This window comes from Xenopus tropicalis, chromosome 6 (assembly GCF_000004195.4).
Source record: "Xenopus tropicalis strain Nigerian chromosome 6, UCB_Xtro_10.0, whole genome shotgun sequence".
Classification (NCBI taxonomy): Eukaryota; Metazoa; Chordata; class Amphibia; order Anura; family Pipidae; genus Xenopus; species Xenopus tropicalis.
This window is the reverse complement of record NC_030682.2, coordinates 84,441,169-84,453,057: the sequence shown is the minus strand read 5'-3', so window position 1 is coordinate 84,453,057 and position 11,889 is coordinate 84,441,169. Positions and strand designations below refer to the sequence as shown.

General features: G+C 49.7%; 1 long non-coding RNA gene across 1 annotated transcript; it reads left to right on the top strand.

Moving 5' to 3' along the window:
- The first annotated feature begins 2,504 nt into the window (after positions 1-2,504).
- On the top strand, positions 2,505-3,922 carry LOC116411779. The gene is made up of 4 exons (XR_004223340.1): positions 2,505-2,734; positions 3,236-3,274; positions 3,546-3,581; positions 3,874-3,922. It is a non-coding gene; the product is annotated as an uncharacterized LOC116411779 (long non-coding RNA).
- The last annotated feature ends 7,967 nt before the right edge of the window (positions 3,923-11,889 follow it).

The window sequence follows — 11,889 nt, the reverse complement described above, 5'->3', positions numbered from 1 at the left end:
CTCCTGATACAACTCCCCAATATCCATTCAATCCTCATTCTCACTGGGTTTATAGTTATGTATAATTGTCATTATGTCTGTCAGTCTGTCCGTTTCTGTTCTCTGCACTGCTGGTTCTGACTCCTGATACAACTCACCAATATCCATTCATTCCTCATTCTCACTGGGATTATAGTTATGTGTAACAGTCACTGTGTCTGTCTGTCCCTTTCTCTTCTCTGCACTGCTGGTTCTGACTCCTGATACAACTTCCCAATATCCATTCATTCCTCATTCTCACTGGGTTTATAGTTATGGTATGGGCAAATGCCCATACCTGATGCACTCTTACCTTCCAGTTTGTGCCTGTATGTTACCCAACCACTCAGATTGTAAGCTCTACGGGGCAGGGACCTCCTTCCTATTGTGTCTCATACCACATGGCACTTTTATATATATATATGTATACATATATGTATTTATTGTATTTATTTATTATATCACTTGTCCTCCCTGTGTGTAATTTTGTATTCTGTAAGACTGTACAGCGCTGCGTACCCTTGTGGCGCTTTATAAATAAAGTTATACATACATACATGTGTAACTGTCACTGTGTCTGTCTGTCCCTTTCCCTTCTCTGCACTGCTGGTTCTGACTCCTGATACAACTTCCCAATATCCATTTATTCCTCATTCTCACTGGGTTTATAGTTACAGTATGTACTGCCCATCTAAGAGCAAACAAAGCCCATATAAACCTCACTCATCAAAAGGGTACACTTAGGGGTATATTTATCATGCTGTGTAAAAAGTGGAGTAAAACATCACCGGTGATGTTGTTCATAGCAGCCAATCAGATGCTTTGATTTGGTTTTCTAGCTGTTGAAATCTAATTGCTTATTCGTTGCCCTGGGCAACATCACCGGTAATGCTTTACTCCACTTTTTACACAGCATGATAACTATACCCCTTAACCTTTAACAGCAGCGCCTGCATTTTGATGTCAATGTGATGTCAATGTGATGTCAATGTGATGAGAGCTGCCTTCACCCTAGGAAAGTGACAGTTGGTACAGTCCGTTGGTTGCCATTGTGGTGAGAGGTAAGCGTGCATCTCCTCTGATAGATGTTTTGCCTAAAAACCCTTATTTTAGCTAAAAAAAGAGGGGCAATAGTTGGTTGACTCCCCCCCCCCCAGACTAGGGGATGCTGCTCCTGTCACTGGTTTTAGTGAATTTGGAGAATTTTCCACTAAAATGGGCTTGTTGTTGACAGGCTCCTAAGAGTTTTGCCCCTCTGCCCCCGGGTATCTGCCCTGCCCTTATGTACCAACCTGGGTACACAATAAGTACATACAATGTATGTACTGCACATCTAAGGGCAAATAAAGCCCATAAAAATTTGTCATATGATGAGAGCTGCCTTCACTCTAGGATAGTGACAGTTGGTAGAGTCCGTTGGTTGCCATTGTGGTGAGAGGTAAGCAAGCATCTCTCCTGTAGTAGATGTTTTGCCTAAAAACCCTTATTTTAGCTAAAAAAGAGGGGCAATAGTTGGGTGACTCCCCCCCCCCAGACTAGGGGATGTTGCTCCTGTCAACGATTTTAGTGAATTTGGAGAATTGCAGGCGCTTTTACTCCTAGCGCTGGTTGGGAGACACAGACCCAGGGTTGGGCAGTACTGACAGGCTGCTAAGAGTTTTGCCCCTCTGCCCCCGGGTATCTGCCTGCCCTTATGTACCAACCTTAATGTGTAACTGAATGTACTTGCACTTACCATGGACACAGGGCCTGATTTACTATTTCTTACTATTGCAGGGGGTAAATCTAAATCAGTGCTTCTGAAATTATGGTGATGCCCCTTAGGGGAATGGTAACAGCCAATTACTGATTGGTTGCTATTGGCAACTGCAACTTGCATTTAGGCACCTATGTTAGTAAATGAGCCCTAGTACCAATTTAACCCCCTAGGTACCAAATGGAATCCCAGCCTGAGTGTTAGTAAGCGTGAGATTTCGGGGGAACACTTTGAATGAGGCCCCTCATCCAATGTTGCACGTTAAAATGGTAAATGCATTATCCATGAAGCTGACTTGCCCTTTTTATTCCCGTCTCTATACAGATTGCTGCGGTGTGCGACTAGTTGGCGGTTTGCTACTTCGGCGCTTAACCAGTTTTTTTAGACTGTGATTTTTCTGGCTTCTCCTCAGTTCACCTTTTCCATCTTTAGTTGAACGAGCCTTGAGGAGAGCCAGCACCTACTGAGGGGGTCCCTTAGGGACTCCGGCCCTGGGCCGGCCCCTCCATTCCATCTTTTTTTTTAACATCACCTGGAGAGCTTCATTTAAGAGGTAATGTAGCAAATGGGAACCAGTGAAACAGTTTATGATTTCTTCTATAGCAAGTCTCAATTTACTGGGGGGGCAACTTGTTAGGCGGCTTATCTCTTTCCTGGGACTGTGCTTCTCATTATCAAAAAGGCCACGGGTCCAGCAAGAAAAGCCTTTAGATCTGACAGCGGTATTGGGCAGGAACTCCTTTCTCAGGGGGTATTTTAAGGGGTAATTCTCCTGCCTGGGTATCCGCTTTCAGCTCTATAGTAGTGCTGGGCGGGAAAATTCGCTGCTCGCCAAAAATTAAATAAATTGTACATAGAACACAGTATTGGGAAGTGCTAACGTGATGTTTTTCTTTTTTTCAGCGAGCGATGAACAAAGTGTTCAAGCGTTTGAGGCGTTTTTTCCCTTGCTTCGGCAAGGTAAGGATTTTATTTCACATATTTCATTCTGTGGGAAACTTCATGGAGGGACAAATTTGTCCTCCAACTCAGTTACTGATGATCTCTAAACATTGTTCTGTTTGGGGCCCATGAAAGCGAACACCAAACATATTAACATATTTTTTAATATTAACATATTTTTTAATGGGTCAGAGATCTTCCTAACCTAGAGGAAGATTTGTGGGAAGAAGCCCCATGTGAAATGTATAGTTATCTGATTTCCGCAAAAGATAAGATTTGGAATAATTCATAGGACATATATTACCCCCTGAAGCTAAAGGCCATAGGCAAAAACCCAATGCCCCCTGCCCCGTTTGTCAATATGCAGATGCTGGGCTTGCCCTTCTATATATTTGTACTGGTCTGAGGTGGTAAAATATCTTACCGAGAAAATCCTGTTACCTGGAAGCCTAAACCCAGATGTGTGCTTAGGCCTTCTCTTTCCATAAAGTAATGTCAACTTTTGTTTCACTCACCCAGGAGAAGCCCACTGAGGAGCCCCAGGAATTTATCTGCCTGGTAAGTAGTAAAGGAGTCGGTATCATAGATTCCTTATATCATTAGCTTCTTCCTAAATGTTGTGTTGACTTTAACAGAATTTACCATTTAATATGACTGTTTGCAAACAGACACCTATAGCCAATGAACCCCGTACCCATATAACTTGTGATATAAATGTTCATTCCATCCACATATGAATCAGTACATACAATAGTTCTAGCACTGCCCCCCCCCCCCCCCCAATTTAGAAGACATCCATGGCTCTAATCAATTTTCCTCTCTTAACCAGGTACCATCGGTTGGATCTGGCAACGCCGTTTGCCAAGTGAGTAGCAAATAATTCAATAATAAAACACCAGTCCCTGAATATTACATATCACTTATATTCACTTCTTTCTAAAAAGCTGAGTTGATTTGATAACTTGACTTTTATCTCTTAACCAGGAACCACCAGAAATCCCTGGCAAAAACTGCCAGCTAAGTAGTAAAAAATAAACATACATAACATGGTTTGGGTTTTGGAACTTGTGAATTTGAATTTGTATTGTACAAGGTCCTTTTTAGATACTAAACTACAGAGTTATAGTAAACTGATCAGGTAACTTTATTTCTCTTAGGAGGAGAAACCAGAGCACAAAATGGAGCCGGCTATAGACAACTGCCGGGTAAGCATAAGAGAGGGGAGAGTAGGGGGCAAATAAAAATCACCCTATATTTTATGTAAGGCTGTATATTAGCTGCTTTATTACAACGTGCAACATCTTTCTCTTACCTTTTCTTTAATCAGGAGACTCCAGAAATCCCTGACACGGACATCTGTCAGGTAAGAAAAAATAATAGGGTCACAATAGAGAAAAACATTTTAAGAGAATATCAAATGCACTTTGGGGTGGCAATTTGTTTCTTTAGTAGCCAAGAATCAGCCCCTACACCGGCATGAGCTTCTTCCTGGTCTGCACCCAGAACAATTGCGTCAGCCTGGGCACAGGCACACACAGTGGGGCTTTGAAGAAGAATTAAATACTCACGCATTTCTGGGCCGAAATCCGCCATGTGTGCCTGCACCCAGGCCAACGCAATGGTTCTGGGGACATGATGCCAGCATAGGGCCCGACTCTTAGCCTGCAAGTCCCACAATCTGCCACGTGTGGCATCAGCCTAACACAAACATGTTATTATTATGCCTTGTGTTACACAGCAACATACACCTTCTATTTCTCATATATTTATATCAAATAAGACTTTCCAAAACTTTGCTTTACTTTCAGCCATGGCATTTTTAAAAAAAATCTTTTTTTTATGTCTTCAACAGGAGGAAGAAGTGAAAGTGCAGGGGAGCAGTGACACCAACACCTGCCACTCACAGGTAAGCAGAAAATAACACATGAATGAAAAAGATGTCAGCCTCTGTTTCCTAGCGCTCTTCTATCTTGTATAAATTACAAAATAAAACAAATAGGATTAGCTGCTTTGATTACATTCACTCATACAATTTAACTCACTGGCTGCCGCCACATGTGTAGATTCTCGGCCTGTGGATAAACACAGGCTGGGAATCCGAGCCCATGTCCCTAAATGCTTCTTGATGTGCCGGCGCCCCGAGCCATTGCGTTGCCTTGGGTTTAGGCAAACAGAGTGGATTTTGGTGGGAAACTCCTGAGTATAGCTCCAGCCAACACAATGGCTCCAAGTGCAGGCACGGCAAAAAGCTTTTTGGGGTATAGGGGGAAGATATTCAGCCTGAGTTTATGCACAAGCCGAGAATCCACCAATCAAATGTGCAAATAAGGGAGCAGGGAGCCACTGGGGCTCTGTACATACTAATGTTGCAAAACTGTATTTATATTTCCCAGGCATCACCATTCCAAACTGGCCCCGACACCGGCCAGGAAGAGAGCTCAGACGAGCAACTGAGCGAGGAGGAGGACCTTGAGGAGGTTTGAGCTGAATTTAATATTTTTTCTCTCAATATATCATTAGACAATTTTAAACCTCCGAGCAGCCCCCAATCCCAACACATCATGCAAACTCTTATGTAGGCCCCATTCCACTCTTACCTGAATGTCACAAGTGCTCAGTGGGGCAGTTGGTCACCACTTTTTGCCTCCGTTAAAGCCTCTCAGACCTTCCACATCTCTCATTGCCCTTCTAGAACATGCAGACTAAAGCCAAGATGCAGGAAGGCTTCACTATACATAGTCCTGCAATTTAAAGCAATGAGAGGTATAAAAGAAAGGACAATGCAAAACATAACAAGCATCATCCCCGCCCCGAAGCTCTGCTGTCTCCACTTATTTATGGGCACAAACATATACATTTGGGTGTTGCACTTCTACTTTAAGGTCGAGGGTTGGGTTCATATAACAACAAATAGGAGATATGACAGGAATCTGGCATTAACACCTGCCAGCCTGAAATCTCCAACAGAGAGCGAGTGGGCGCACAGACCAACTACCAACACTCTGCACTGGGGCAGTAATCCACGGTGGCCAATAAGATTTTTGCTTTCATGGTTCTACCTGTAGCTGACTGAACAAAGGTAATAGCTATATGGTTGCTATGGGTTACTGCCCAGTGTTGATGAATGAGCCCAACTGTATCATGTGCTGGCCTTTGTGGCCATTTCACATTCCTGTGACTGAGTAATGATCTGCCCTACAGATATCACTGCTGATTCCCTGGTGGCCAATGGGGGGTGAGGCACAAACGGCTGCTGTAGCACTGGCTTACTTATCCACCTTACCAAATGGGTTTTCCCACTGGGCACCAACTGGCGCCAGGTAACCAATACAAGAATGAAAGGTACCATTACAGGTAGCGGATATTCTGTAGCCCCAGCATTTTATATCTAAAGAACAAGTATTTGTCTGTAGTTTTTACCTTATTTAAACAATTTCTAAAATGTTTCTCTATTTTTTCAGCGCTCAACCGGAAGATTGATCAGGGCAGTATCCTGCCTAGATCTAACATCCCTTGCCCTGCTCTACAAAAGTCCCCTCCCTCCCACCCCTTCCTTCCAATCAAGCCCCACCCTCCAACCCCTTAGTTCCAGGCCCCCACTCTCCCACCCCTTCGTTCCACACAAGCCCCCACCCGCACCTCGCTTTGTTCCAAGCCCCCTCCCTCCAACCCCTTCCTTCCAATCAAGCCCCACCCTCCAACCCCTTAGTTCCAGGCCCCCAATCTCCCACCCCTTCGTTCCACACAAGCCCCCACCCGCACCTCGCTTTGTTCCAAGCCCTCTCCCTCCCACCCCTTCCTTCCAATCAAGCCCCACCCTCCAACCCCTTAGTTCCAGGACCCCACTCTCCCACCCCTTCGTTCCACACCAGCCCCCACCCACCCCCCGCTTTGTTCCAAGCCCCCTCCCTACCACCCCTTCCTTCCAATCAAGCCCCACCCTCCAACCCCTTAATTCCAGGCCCCCACTCTCCCACCCCTTCGTTCCACACAAGCCCCCACCCGCACCTCGCTTTGTTCCAAGCCCTCTCCCTCCCACCCCTTCCTACCAATCAAGCCCCACCCTCCAACCCCTTAGTTCCAGGACCCCACTCTCCCACCCCTTCGTTCCACACCAGCCCCCACCCACCCCCCGCTTTGTTCCAAGCCCCCTCCCTACCACCCCTTCCTTCCAATCAAGCCCCACCCTCCAACCCCTTAATTCCAGGCCCCCACTCTCCCACCCCTTCGTTCCACACAAGCCCCCACCCGCCCCCCGCTTTGTTCCAAGCCCCCTCCCTCCCACCCCTTCCTTCCAATCAAGCCCCATCCTTCAACCCCTTAGTTCCAGGACCCCACTCTCCCACCCCTTCGTTCCACACAAGCCCCCACCCGCCTCCCGCTTTGTTCCAAGCCCCCTCCCTCCCACCCTTTCCTTCCAATCAAGCCCCACCCTCCAACCCCTTAGTTCCAGGCCCCCACTCTCCCACCCCTTCGATCCACAGAAGCCCCCACCCGCCCCCCGCTTTGTTCCAAGCCCTCTCCCTCCCACCCTTTCCTTCCAATCAAGCACCACCCTCCAACCCCTTAGTTCCAGGCCCCCACTCTCCCACCCCTTCGATCCACAGAAGCCCCCACCCGCCCCCCGCTTTGTTCCAAGCCCCCTCCCTCCCACCCCTTCCTTCCAATCAAGCCCCACCTTCCAGGAGGTGGAGGAGGAGGAGATTTGGTTGTAACTACCAACACTCTGCACTGGGGAGGTAATAAACTGTGGCCAATAAGATGTTTGTTTTCATAGTTCTACCTGTAACTGACTGAACAAAGGTAATAGCTATATGGTTGCTATGGGTTACTGCCCAGGTGCAGTTTTGCCCAGTGTTGATGAATGAGCCCAACTGTATCATGTGCTGGCCTTTGTGGCCATTTCACATTCCTGTGACTGAGTAACGATCTGCCCTACAGATATCACTGCTGATTCCCAATGGGGGGTGAGGCACAAACGGCTGCTGTAGCGCTGGCTTACATATCCACCTTACCAAATGGGTTTTCCCACAGGCGCCAGGTAACCAATACAAGAATGAAAGGTACCATTACAGGTAGCGGATATTCTGTAGCCCCAGCATTTTATATCTAAAGAACAAGTATTTGTCTGTAGTTTTTACCTTATTTCAACAATTTCTAAAACGTTTCTCTATTTTTTTCAGCGCTCGACCGGAAGACTGTTCAGGGCAGTATCCTGCCAACATCTAGCTTCCATTGCCCTCCTCGACACCAGTCCCCTCCCTCCCACCCCTTCCTTCCACACAAGCCCCGCCCTCCAACCCCTTAGTTCCAAGCCCATGCCCTCCCACCCCTTCCTTCAAAGCCCCTGCCCTACCACCCCTTACTTCCAAGCACCCACTTTCCCACCCCTTACTTCCAGGCCCCCGCTCTACCACCCCTTCATTCCATACAAGCCCCCTTCCGCCCCCTGCATCGTTCCAGGCCGCCGCCCTCCTGCCCCTTCCTTTTAAGACCCCGCCCTCCCTTCTTTCTAACAAAACCACCGCCCCTTCCATTAAATCCCCCGCCCCCCGCCCCTTCCATTAAATCCCCCGCTCCCCCGCCCCTTCCATTAAATCCCCCGCCCCCCGCCCCTTTCATTAAATCCCCCGCCCCCCGCCCCTTCCATTAAATCCCCCGCCCCTTCCATTAAATCCCCCGCCCCTTCCATTAAATCCCCCGCCCCCCCGCCCCTTCCATTAAATCCCCCGCCCCCCGCCCCTTCCATTAAATCCCCCGCCCCCCCGCCCCTTCCATTAAATCCCCCGCCCCCCCTTCCATTAAATCCCCCGCCCCTTCCATTATATCCCCCGCCCCCCCGCCGCTTCCATTAAATCCCCCGCCCCCCCGCCCCTTCCATTAAATCCCCCGCCCCCCGCCCTTCCATTAAATCCCCGCCCCCCCGCCCCTTCCATTAAATCCCCCGCCCCCCCGCCCCTTCCATTAAATCCCCCGCCCCCCCGCCCCTTCCATTAAATCCCCCGCCCCCCCGCCCCTTCCATTAAATCCCCCGCCCCCCCCCGCCCCTTCCATTAAATCCCTCGCCCCCCCGCCCCTTCCATTAAATCCCCCGCCCCCCGCCCCTTCCATTAAATCCCCCGCCCCCCGCCCCTTCCATTAAATCCCCCGCCCCCCGCCCCTTCCATTAAATCCCCCGCCCCCCCGCCCCTTCCATTAAATCCCCCGCCCCCCCGCCCCTTCCATTAAATCCCCGCCCCCCGCCCCTTCCATTAAATCCCCGCCCCCCGCCCCTTCCATTAAATCCCCCGCCCCCCCGCCCCTTCCATTAAATCCCCCGCCCCCCCGCCCCTTCCATTAAATCCCGCCGCCCCCGCCCCTTCCATTAAATCCCCCGCCCCCCCGCCCCTTCCATTAAATCCCCCGCCCCCCCGCCCTTCCATTAAATCCCCCGCCCCCCCGCCCCTTCCATTAAATCCCCCCCGCCCCCCGCCCTCCATTAAATCCCCCGCCCCCCCGCCCCTTCCATTAAATCCCCCGCCCCCCCCGCCCCTTCCATTAAATTCCCCCGCCCCCCCGCCCCTTCCATTAAATCCCCCGCCCCCGCCCCTTCCATAATCCCCCGCCCCCCCGCCCCTTCCATTAAATCCCCCGCCCCCCCGCCCCTTCCATTAAATCCGCCGCCCCCCCGCCCCTTCCATTAAATCCCCCGCCCCCCCGCCCCTTCCATTAAATCCCCCGCCCCCCCGCCCCTTCCATTAAATCCCCCGCCCCCCCCGCCCCTTCCATTAAATCCCCCGCCCCCCCCGCCCCTTCCATTAAATCCCCCGCCCCCCCGCCCCTTCCATTAAATCCCCCGCCCCTTCCATTAAATCCCCCGCCCCCCCCCGCCCCTTCCATTAAATCTCCCGCCCCCCCACCCCTTCCATTAAATCTCCCGCCCCCCCACCCCTTCCATTAAATCTCCCGCCCCCCCACCCCTTCATTAAATCTCCCACCCCCCACCCCGTCCATTAAATATCCCGCCCCCCCACCCCTTCCATTAAATATCCCGCCCCCCCACCCCTTCCATTAAATCTCCCGCCCCCCCACCCCTTCCATTAAATCTCCCGCCCCCCCACCCCTTCCATTAAATCTCCCGCCCCCCCACCCCTTCCATTAAATCTCCCGCCCCCCCACCCCTTCCATTAAATCCCCCGCCCCCCGCCCCTTCCATTAAATCCCCCCGCCCGCCCCTTCCACCAAGTCCACCCCCGCCCGCCCGCCCCTTCCACAAAAAACCCCTTCCACCAAAAACCCCTTCCACCAAAGCCTCTGCCTGCCCCTTAAACCAAAGCCCCCGCCATAACATATAAAGCCCTGATCCAGGGAGTAAACCCGACTGCCGTTTCTAGGGGTCAGGAAGGAATTTTTACCCTCGGTACAAATTGGCCCAGTGCCAGGGATTTTTTGCCTTCCTCTGGATCACTGGCTTTTAGGAATGCCCAACCCCCACTTATCTACATCTAAATAAATCCTGTGCCCACCGACAGGTTTCCCCATAAACATGTCTCTGTGTTTTTCTTGAATCCCTATGGTGAATATTGGGGGTCTCCCATGCCTCATTCTGCTTAAGGTGACCAATTGTGTAACAGGGTAATTAATACTGCTGGGGGGGCTGATAAAAATGGCAGGTTGGGGTAAAACTGGGCGGTGTTGCTGACAGAGAGCTTTAGTTGAAAAATTAAATGGGTTAAGATCTCTTCAGGGAGTTGAGTGGGTTCTGCTGAGGGACATAATTGGTTAATATGTACCTGATGGGGCTGAAAGATACAGGGAGCCATAGATACAGATATGAGGGCACCCTACCTGCTATATAAGTATTCCTACTGAACTCTAATGCCAACACCATGTATAATGCCCACAGGGCACATAGCCAGTATATACGCAGTGCCAACACCATGTATAATGCCCACAGGACACACAGCCAGTATATACGCAGTGCCAACACCATGTATAATGCCCACAGGGCACACAGCCAGTATATACACAGTGCCAACACCATGTATAATGCCCACAGGGCACACAGCCAGTATATACACAGTGCCAACACCATGTATAATGCCCACAGGGCACACAGCCAGTATATACGCAGTGCCAACACCATGTATAATGGTGGGGACACATACCATGAGCAGGAGAGAAAGAGGATTAGAGAGGAACACAGCAAGTATATACGCAGTGCCAACACCATGTATAATGGTGGGGGCACATACCATGAGCAGGAGAGAAGGAGGATTAGAGAGGAACACAGCAAGTATATACGCAGTGCCAACACCATGTATAATGCCTAGTGTGCCATTATCCTAACCTGGGAGTTGGTAGGGGACAGAGGCAGAGGGGGCTTATGAGACACAGCAGGGAGCAAACACACTGCTAAGGGTTAATATAGATGAATTCCTCTCCATACTCACCTGCTGAAGTTCCTCTCTAATCCTCCTTCTCTCCTGCTCATGGTATGTGCCCCCACCTGCATAGTCTGGACAGAAATGGGCCCCTACCCTGATGTACTGCTCCATTAACTCCACAAAAGGCAGATGTGCTTAACCAGTTCTTTTCTTCTGTGTATACAGTAGAGGAGCCAGTGGGCCAAGTCCCACCCAATAGCTTCACTGTTGCCTCAGCTCCAACTACACAGTGGTTGGCACAGGATATGGTGCTTAAAGGGTTACACACGATAAATGTAAACAAGGCACCTGGGCCAGATGGCATACACCCTCGGGTACTGAGAGAGCTAGGGGCAGAATTGCAGTGGCCCTTGTTTCTGATATTCTCAGACTCTCTTTCATCAGGTATGGTACCTAGTGATTGGAAGAAGGCGAATGTCACTCCCATATTTAAAAAGGGAATAAGATCTCAGCCTGGCAATTATAGGCCTGTAAGTTTGACATCCGTGGTGGGCAAGTTATTTGAAGGCTTGTTAAGGGATCACATTCAAAATTATGTAGTGGAGAATGGCATTATGAGCAGTAATCAGCATGGCTTTATGAAGGACAGGTCATGTCAGACCAATTTAATTGCTTTTTATGATGAGGTAAGTAAGAAGCTGGACAGTGGGGATGCAGTAGATATCATCTATTTGGATTTTGCCAAAGCATTTGATACCGTTCCCCACAAACGACTGCTTTCTAAGCTAAGGTCTATTGGTCTTAGTG